The 10,889-nt window shown below is 31.9% G+C and overlaps 1 long non-coding RNA gene across 1 annotated transcript; it reads right to left on the reverse strand.

Annotated features, from left to right (window-relative positions):
• Positions 1-1,472: 1,472 nt before the first annotated feature.
• LOC134854953 (uncharacterized) lies at positions 1,473-10,545 on the reverse strand. The gene is made up of 5 exons (XR_010164445.1): positions 10,409-10,545; positions 9,799-9,934; positions 7,480-7,514; positions 6,754-7,018; positions 1,473-1,581 (listed from the first exon to the last, which is right to left on the reverse strand). It is a non-coding gene; the product is annotated as an uncharacterized LOC134854953 (long non-coding RNA).
• Positions 10,546-10,889: the final 344 nt, after the last annotated feature.

The raw sequence follows: 10,889 nt of genomic DNA on the forward strand, positions 1-10,889 counted from the left end.
TTTTTAAAAACTGATTCGTTTTTCGACTCCAAAAAGCTAAGTTTATTCAACTTTGGTGATGCTTTGATAGCTTGAGGTGCTTTAGGAAAAATCAACCATAATCATTTTGATCATTTTTTAACGAATGAGTTGATTATAACAGACAAAAATATGACAACTGTATTGTCTACAAAATTTCAAAAATTTGATTTAAAAAAAATTCAATTGAATTTCCTCAGAAAATTTTCCAAGTTTTTGTTACTTGGTTTATATGTGGTTACAGATACATTTTGTTATTTTTTTTCCATTTTCATCACTACGAAGCCGAAAAATGCACTGGATAGACGCACAATTTTGGGTCTGTGTGTTCCTGGATTTCAAAGACAAGTCTCTAAACATAATAAGTTTTTGTCGGATCAAAGAAAGTTAAAGGGCAATAGAAGAACAAAGAAGAGCGTCCTTGTTGAGGAATCCGCGTACAATTCACAAAATGCACAGTTTGGCCTCGTAATGATTGACACCAGAAAGTCAAGAATATGAAGGGATCTGAAATTTTATTTCGAACAAATTTTGATTCATAACGCAGGGTTGAGGGTTTTCAGGTAGGAAAAATAAAAATTATAATAAGGGATAGATCAAACACATCAGTTAATTGGACTCGTCTCTTGTGAACATACTTCTGACTCGTTTGATTTTCTTCTGAGTTTTTTTCTTGAATTCCAAAAAAGGCTTATGAAAGGGAACCATGAGGATTAAAACCAGAATTGTGTTAACAAAGCCAAAAGTTTGTCTGGTTCAGTTTCTTTTGATCTCTCATGACAAAACTTTTTTTTTAGAAATTTTGCCATTATAGAATGAAATCACCCATCATTTATATTTTTCATCTCATCAGTAACTGAGATAACTGAAAGAAAAGTTAATTGCTTTATCACGGTCACTTTTAGAAAAAAAAGAGCTATTTCATCACTTCAGCGCTGATGGCATCCATGGACGGGGAAGGCTAATCATACAAATCCAAAAACTAAATCTATGAAAAAATGCTTGCTCAAAAAAATTCAATTGTTTTTTGCTAAAATGATGTAATTGAACTGAAAAAGTAAATTTTCTTGTTTTCGCATAAAAGTTTGTATGAAAACTTTACTCTGGACTACATTGAGACTAAAATATGAAAATTTGTATGCTACTCGCTTTTTTTGGAAAAAGGGTTTTTAGCACAAAAATTAATATGCAACTTAAATTTGAGCAAAAAAGTTCCATGTATATTCAATTTTTTGTTTGCAGCAAGGTAAAAATGAGTTATAATACATTTTTCATAATTAGATATTGAATGATAAAGGCTTTAGTAAAACACTATAAGAATTTTTTTTATTTTATCTGTATGTCATTGATATGGATGTTTTTCTTTTTATCACCTTACCTGTTGTGAGTGTGTTTTTAGTATAATTTAGGTATCAAAAGAGGCCTCAATCCGCGCAGAATTGTTTCAGCTATCAGCCAACGAAAACCATGATCCATGTCAGTAAGTCCATACACCTCAACAATGTCCCTAATCTCAGGGGGATATAAAGATAAATGGTACTTCTCATATCCATCGTACCAAGTCTGTTTCATGTCACGCCTGAACAACTGTTAATTTTCGCTCGCTTTTCATCGGTTTTTTGCACAGGAAAAATTGAAAACTGGCAACAACAAAATGATAAAAGTTCGAGAAATGAAAAAATAATTGGCGATTTTGCATGTTGAGCTGTATATAATTTTTTTTTTCTAAAGAAGACTTATTTTAAACAAAAATTGTGAAAAATAGCAAAAACTTGAATGAATCTGTAAGGTATTTGTTTTTATCTTCAGAAAATGGTAGTTTAGAAGCTTCACGCTGTAAAAAAAAGTGATTCAAAAATATCAAGGACTAAAAATCGTTGCGATGAGTTTTGTTTCTTTTGAAGGTTTAAAAAATTTCAATGGCTCAAACTTTGTATTGCTTTAGATTTTTATTGTCGAAGGAACTAAATTTAAACCTAAAACAGAAACTATTCAGAAATCAATGTAAAACAAAAAAGTGTTATATTGATAATTTTTAATGAAGAATAATATGTTATTAAGGCTGCCAGAAATTGCCATCAATTTTTGAGAAAATCAAATTGATGTTGAAAAAAGAAGTTTACATGGGAAAACGCGATAGAGTAATTTTACTTAATTAGAAGCTTGGAGATTAAAAAAATCAACAAAGATTATCATTTGAAACATTGCAAGGAAAAGCAGCAAAGATGAAGAGGATCGAAAAAAAAAAACAATTTTTTTCTGAAAATTTCACGGTAAATGAAAACCACATGAAACCTATTCTGCGTGGGACTATTTATTATGTGAAGGGTAACACCAACTTGAAAAGGAAGGACAGAATCGGGGAGTTTTAGATGTGGAGCTACAGTTAATCTGTCATGGTTACAAAACCAAGTCAAGAATCTATAGATGAAAATGTGCAAGACCAGGAAAACAGTAATGATAACAAAGTTTTAGCAGAATTCGATGTCAGATTCAGACAAAACAAAGTAATGATAGACATAATTCTGAAGTACTGTGAACTTATCCTGAAAAAGTTAGCCAGAAAAATGATGTAGCAGAACTATTTTGAGGAAAAACGGAGGTGAAATACGCCTAAATTTCATGTTTCGAAATTGCGGGAAAATAGAAAATGAAACACCCCGAGTTAAAGTTTTAGTCACCTGATAAAGAAACAGTGTTATACCAGCTCTGAAAAAATTGGGATTGAAGTCAATTTAAACAGATTTTTATACAGATAACATACTGTATAGAGTTCGAAATACGATAGCCCAATTAGATACGTAAATCGATATAGATGTTACATAAAACGGACTTAAATGTGTTTTAGTTAAGTAAAGAAAATTATCAAAACCTACGCATTAAAATCATGATAATGTTCATTGGAGCTAAAGAGAGCAAGAGCTTCTCAAGGAGAGATTTTAGCGCCAACTGTTGCGATCAGAAATACCCTTACTTTTTAAGTAGTGCAAAACTAAGGGTTCCCGCGGTAATTCAAAATGAAATTGTGCAAAATTATTGGAGTAGAAAGTTTGGAATCTGGTTATTATCATAGTTAATATTCGGGCCAAACATCAGAGTGAAAAATGTGGATTGAAAAACATCTGTTAAATTTTTATTTCCAATCTTTCTATATTATAGAAAGTCTGAAAACAATCAGTATAATTTCAGCTTAAATGGAATTTGAAAAATATCAACAAAAACTGACTTAAATTGACGTACAACGACCTTATTGTTACTCAAGTCCGTAGGAAAATAAAACCAATTAAAGAGAGAAAAACGGACAAAAAAGATTTAGAATCAAATGTAATTGACCGTTGAGCTTTACATTTTTTTATCAAACTATATCGATTTCAAAGCAATTTCATTTGATCACTACATGTCTCTGCTGTGTTATGATTATAAAACTGATTGCAATCCAGTTTTGTCAGTACTGGTAATCGCTGTAAAAACTAGAAAGGAAACTGCATGTAATGGGAATTATAGACTACAAGTATAACAAGACTGCTCGTATCAGGGCGAAGCCCTGAAAGTTCCGACTGCCTTTTAACGTTTATGGAGCAGTAATAACATAAACAACATAAAAAAATGAAATGAAATAAAATAAAATGAAAAAAAATTTTTTTATAAAATTTGAAAATTTTTCTATGAAAATCATCCCCCCCCCACGCCATATAAAGTGCAAAACAATAGATTTCGCTCCTTTTAACAAATCACTTATGGCAAATAAGCTTCTTACAACCAATTTGGAACGATTTCCAAGACGGATTAATTCTCCGCTTACGCGTTAATAGCGCGAATTATATCGCGCGTTAATTGTCCCAAATTGGTCAAAACGGCCAAAATGGCAACCTTTAAACCCTCATAACTTTACGAAAAACGATCACAGGTAAAATATCTTTTAAAATTTAAGCTCAGGACAACAATAGCTTTCGAATGATATGAAAAAATTTCCGTCAAAAATGGCTAGTTAAAAAGTCGAAATTTGTCTGAAGAAAAAAAAACCCACCCCGAGCACAAGTTTTCCGTTACTTTCGTATCGAGAGTCGGAACAAGAAAATGTATTTAAGCTTTGTTGCACAAATGAGAGTGTCTAATTCGACTAGTTTTTTCTCGGCGAAGAATGGAAATAGTAGAGATCAAAATAAGATTAAATTGAAAACTTTCGATGATAATTTATGATGAGCAGCTTGAACTAAAACATAGCAAAAATTTTCCTTTTAGGAAAAAAACATAATTGAGCTATTGGAAATTTGAACATCCGTTTAGTGCACACGAACTTAAAAATTGTACGTAAGTCATGATGCCTTTCTGTTACTGGTGTTTTTTAAAACAATAGATGTGGCAGGGTTATGATGAATTTTTCGATTGTATTGTTTAAGACGCCAGATGTAAATTAAAGAGTGCCTACCCGCACTGAAGTTTCACGGATAATAATCGATTATATTGGATTTTCATTGTCAGTCTCTACAAAATAACAAAAATAATCGATTATAATTGATTGAAAATGGCTTATAATAAAAATATTTTTTAAGCTATAAAAATCCATTTTAATCGATTATAATCGATTATTTTCAAAAAATTTTATCAAAGGAAAACTAATCCATTTTAATCGATTATAATGGATTATAATCTATTAATTCAAATCATTTTGCGTGTTGTTTTCTTTTTTTCATAATTTTGTTAAACTTAAGTTAGTTGTTTTGCTCTCTCGCTTATTTTCATTTTTTCCTATTTTCAATCGAGTTATGAAAAATTACAAAAAATTACCTATAGATCCCACACCAAATCCCCCACGCTTACCCGTACAAGGGGAGGGAGGGGGGATTTATACGTTGGGGGGAGGAGCTGGTCACAATGCTGTTTTTGGGCACTTTTTGGAAAGTTACTACATATTGGCCGCCCCTGAATGAACGTGTTCGTTCGAGTTTTGCAGAAAGTTGCAAATATTAGAGTCATTATTTTAATCAATTTTCATGGATTTTATGTACAAAAATAATCCATTATATTGAAAATAAAAATGGATTATAATCGATTATAATGGATTATAATGGATTTCAATTTTTCCAAAATAATCGATTATAATCGATTAAAAATCGATTACGTGGTCTAAATTTGACTTTATAATCGATTATATAAACAACATTTTAGTCAATGAAAATCCATTATAAACGATTATTACCCATGAAATTTCGGTGCGGGTAAAGAGGAACTCTACATAAGATTAGAAAAAAGCTGTAGATTGGCAGAAAACATTTATAATTGAATATGTGTTTGAAGTATTCCAATAAAATAAGACAGATTTTTGTTACCCTGGTTGAGTTTTGATTGCAAATAAGCGATAAAAATTGTAAAACAGCGATCGCTAGCAGTGAATCAGCGCTACACAATCATTCGTGTAGCTTTTGTTCAATACTGAATTAGCACTGATTCAGAACTGGGAAATCCGAAACGTTCAGCAATGAATAAGCGACGAATTAGCGCTGAATTAGAGATGAATTAGTGCTGAATTAGAGATGAATTAGTGCTGAATTAGTGATGATTTTTAGCGATGAGTTTGCAATGAATAAGCGGTGCAATAGCAAATTAAAAAACTTGAAACGCTCCTTTACCGTAGCCGTTTCCTCCCAACTCGCCGTCTGTACCCCCTTTAGCTCCCAACGCCGGGTAATATACTATTTTTAACCCCTTCCAAGGTTCTACTCTCAGCGTTTCTTTACCAACCCATACCCTGCTTATCCCCCGCACCCATAGTTAATTGACGAGGGGCCACCGTTTTTATCCCTCACAGATGTTAACACTTCCCCCATTTAACACGATTTCTGTACTAATTGCTTTTTGAGGAAATGTACCAACAAAATTTTCCTATTTTTGCGAATGAGTGAATTGTCAAAAAAAGATAATGACTTGCATAGCGTTTTAATAAGTATTTGTCGTTATTTATCTTTATATAATTATCATGCTAATGAATTTAACTGCAGGTAGTGTAAAAATCAGCTAATTGCCCAATGACAAATTGCAAAACAACTGTATTGAGTGTTTTTGAGTGGAAATTTTAGAAGCAAAACGCAAAGACTCAGGTGAAACGTTTTTTCATTGACTCAAGGTCTCTTAATGTGTAAAGTCTTACATTGAAGAGCTCGTGATTTTAAATTACCATACAAAGTTTTCTGAAAAAAAAAATTTTCTGATTGGTGATTGGAAGAAAACATATTAAATTATATTTCTTCAGCACTGAAAAGAATTGATTTAGCGATGAATTAGCGATGATTTTGTAGCGATTAATCAGAAAGGAATTAGCAATTTTTTATGCTAAATTAACTTTAAGTTCTCTTGTAATTTTTTGCTAAATCATCACTTAACAATCGTGTTTTTTTGTGTTCATCAGAACAGATTATTCCTATCAACTATGTATGGAAAACTGCAGAATCATCCATGGAAATGTTGTAGAACTTGGTTTTGAACTTGGTTTTTTTTCAACAGATTTTATTGGAAATTCAACCGAAAAAGGTGTACAGAAAAACTTCGTTAAAATAGATGAGGAAAAATTATTTAAAGCAGTACGAAGGACACCTGATAACGGTAAATCGTGTAAGGTGCGATAAACAAGCAAATGTGTGAAACATTACGAAATGTTTGACTTCAATGTGTCAAGATTTTATCAATTTTTTCTCGGCCATTGATTTAAAAGAGTGGGCAAGACAAATAAAAACAGACTTTGGTCATCATCATTGATGTTATGCCCCATCTTATTCTTGTACGAAATTCTTCGTGGCTGAAGTCCAAGAACATTTCATATGGTAATACCAAAACCACCCACGACAGCAATATAGCAGCAAACGCCTTCGTTAGAGTATCGCTTCTTTTAATTGTCGAAGAACTGAGAGCAACAAAGCATCGCCAGTAGAGAACAACGCACAAGAAGACTATCGAGACGGTAAAAGCTATTTTCATATATTTCATTATAATTACATCTCCAAAGCTGTGATGTTGTTTTCGAGTTGAGCAGACCTCTAATGAATTTATGGGCTGGTACGAAAAACGAGGATCACGTTTTTACTCACACTTATTCGATATTATTTCCAATTCACTATAGGTCGTCTTGACAAAACTTCAAAACTTTAGAACGACATTCAATTTATCAGTTTTAAAAAAAAAAGAAAAAAACTTATAAAAATTTACTTGGTTTCCAGCTTTCCGACTTATCATTTTTTTAAATGACAGGAAGGTATCGAGTGACTCACTAAAAGTAAAAATGATCGATTTTTGTTGAATCAGTGAAATTGAACAATGATACAAAAAAATGAAGGCGTGTTTTTTTCGGCTCACCAAACATCAGTCATTTGCAAACATCAGATATTTCTTTTTCTGTTTTTTTTTCAGGAGTTTTCCCTAGATTGCAAAATACTCGCAGGGAACAGTTTTTTGGTCTGAACAGCTCACTCCTGGTTACAACCGAAGCAATTACTGGTCTGAAGCTAAAATCAAAACAGTTTTTTTTTCAGAAAAAAAAAACAAGAATTACAAATTAAAATTATATATTTTTTCTTTTTGATTTTATTTTGGTTAATCTCAAATCTGTTTTCTCACGTAAGCGTGATCAAAACAAAATATGTTACCTGCAGGCCAGTCAGATGATCTTTTTTTCATGCCGACCGCTTAAAAATTGCGGAAGATATTAATTTTTGGGAGTTTTAGTTTTTTCTAGGTTTTCTTTTTGTTTTTCACGCACCACCGGTACCACAAAAAACCAGTGCGAGATCGAAATATGCATCATGATAATTTTTTGTCTTCACTCAATCAAACAAAACTTTCCTCAAATGCAAGTGAGTAATTTTATCTTAGAAAAAGTGTACAAGAAACTAGAAAAACACTTGGAATTTTAGTTTTTAATTTTTTTTGTTCATTATGTTTACTCTTCTCGTATTGAAGACAACCGTTGTCGCTTCAGTTTGCCTAAATAAATTTTCGTCTACGGATAACAAGAGAGTGTTTATTTGAAAAAAAAGTTTCTGTTTTTGTTGTTTTAATATGACTGTAATTGGATTATCAGAGTTTTAAGCGCAGCAACGGACTATCCTTATTGCTATATTATTTTTGACTTGATCTTTTTATTCTTCAATTGTGTCTAGCAGCAAAGAAATTGCATTGCTGGATTTACTTTAAAATCAATGTTTGTTCATTAGATTAATGGAAGTGAAACGGGATTTTTAACAGTGTTTTATAATTGTATATAAGTCAATTTGCATACCAGTAATAAAACAATTGATTTTTCAATTAGCCGTTAAATGAGCAAGTGTTTAAAATTTTTCTTCAAAAATTTTTGAACAATAATGTGAAAAATCGAATCAATCTTGACCTAGGAGAAATTAAATGGCATTGAAACTTAAGTTTTATCTGGAAGTTTCATTTGAGTCAGAAAGAGCGACAATGCAAAAATTGTACTTTCCAGAGACGTTCATTTCCTCGCCAAAAAGGCAAAATGGGTTTCAATCAACCGAGGTTTTAACAAGTTTTGACGAAAAAAAACCAGCGCAAAGCTTCAAAACAAAAATGTTCTATAAGCTTGAGTTAACTCAAAATTTAATGCATAAAACAAAAAAATTTTTTTGGAAACAAGCAATCTTAATTTTATTGCGAAATCGACAAAGGTTTTTTTTCGTGATGTGAGTTTTTTTCATTCGGGTCACTTACTACCTAATAACTGCTTTCTTGTTCAACGTATTTTTTTTAAAAACTGACAATCTTTATCTCAGTTTAAAGGAACTTTTTTTTTACGTTATAGGGACTCAAAATGCTGCGATAAAAAACGTGTTGTTAATTCCTTGTTTGAAACTCATGAGATGTTTTTTGATCACTTGATATCAGTCCAAATCAAATAAAACTTTTTATTAAGTATTCCGATTAGGCTAATGTGAGGCCAATTTTTCACATTTTGCGTGGGGGGAGTTCCTTTATAATGATACAACGTTTTCTCCAAAAAAATTCAATCTACAAAATTTACTGTTTCATTGTTTTTAAAGGACAGACAGATCAAAAAGGGGTTTTAAACTGATGCAAATAATCTGGATGAAAATTTTGAAAAGAGGTACGCTCCAATTGGATTTGCAGATAAGAGACACAAGTAAATGCTGTCCTTCCTCCAAATACTTTGTTGAACTAATTAAATTGTCATGGTTACGACTTTCGTAAAAAGTGAAATAGTGTTAGAACCTGATGGAGGAGGATAGGGAGTTTTTTGAAAGTTTTTTTTTCTTCTTGCTAGCCGGTTTTGACAGAGTCATTGAAAATATCAGATAACGGAAATTCCCACCTAGTTTTTTCAATTTCTCACCTCAGCTAGTTTAGTTTTTTGCCCGATTTGTTTTGCCCTTTCGCGCGAGCGCCAATTTAAATCTTCTCATCTTGAAATGAAGCAAGCAGTTTACATCCTCTAGTATGTTACCGGGTGGAAGCTACCTTGCTTTGATCTTCACTTAGAGACTTAGAGAAGTATGAAAAATGAAAAGAAATTGAGGAAAAAAACATACCAATAAAATTGGAAAAAAATGTTCTGGAACCATATACGGTAAAAATGTTTTTATTTTCAAATGTACACTTGTTTTTACTTGTTTTAAAACACTTTTCCTAATTTTGATTTTTCTTTTTATCCCTGAGGTGATTACAGCAACGACAAATTTCAAATAACATCCTGACATATATTTTGTTCCAGGCTAATAGGAGCAATAAAGAGAAACAAAAATCTACTTCAAGCAATCTTACTTCGTCTTGAAGTACATAAACAAATCGCACCAAAGGGACACTGAACGTCAGTATAAACACAACCGAATAGAACTTTTTCCGATTGGGAACACTGAAAAAAGAACGTGCATCTAATCCTCGCGATATTAGCATATACCTGAAACAAAACTTGTGTGATTAAAAAAACATACAATGAGCCATACTTATTGGTTAACTGGACAATTTTTTTTTCGTAAAAAATCGATTGATTTGAAAAAAAAATATTGGAAAAACAAAATGCTGAGTCTGCTGAAATTAAATTATGCCAGAAAATTCTTTGTTTTAAATTTCAAAATTTCAAAAAAGTTTTCTTGGTTGTATTTCAGTTCATCAGTTCATTCAATTCAATTGCATTAAAAATCACAAAAAAGATAGTTTGAGCAACTAAATGAAATCAGGTGGTTGTTGAATCGAATTAAATAACTGTGAAGTCATTGAAAAAACGAACTTCATTTAATCCAATTAAGAATTGGCTAGGTGTGCCACCGAGCCATTCAGGAAAGATATCGTATCTGGCCGAGTGTCCAATGTTCAGTCTAGTCGAAAGTTCAGTCCAGATTCGAAGTTTTTTTCAGAAACGACCCTTACTTACCTTTCCACAGCAAGAGCTACACTCATGATTGCTTGAGGCCAGAAGGTAAACATATCTGTCAGATACCAGATAACTCCAATGCTGTTAAGATACTTAATGCGTGTTATTGTAGGATATGATTCCTCGTCAACGGCTGCTTCTTGTTCACTGTTTTGGAAACGTTTTCAGTTTCATTTTCAATAACTTTTTGAAACCTAAGGAAAAACAATTATTTTTTTCATTATTTCGAATTGATTAAGATTTTTTGAAGAAAAACTATGTGAAAGGCTAAAAAAAAAGTTCGACTACCAATTTTGTCCCTAAAGCTCTTGAGGTCAAAAAACAACACAACGCAAACACAATCCTCGTTTGATCCCTTCCATAGAAGATTCGAAGAATTGAGGAGAATTAAGCTAAAACTTTAGCTGCAAAAAGTTTTTGAGGGTCCTTTAAACTGGGGGCGGCAATGTAGTAAAACATCAATGATTGAAAAATTTATTTT

Source organism: Symsagittifera roscoffensis, chromosome 10 (genome assembly GCF_963678635.1).
Source record: "Symsagittifera roscoffensis chromosome 10, txSymRosc1.1, whole genome shotgun sequence".
NCBI lineage: Eukaryota > Metazoa > Xenacoelomorpha > Acoela > Convolutidae > Symsagittifera > Symsagittifera roscoffensis.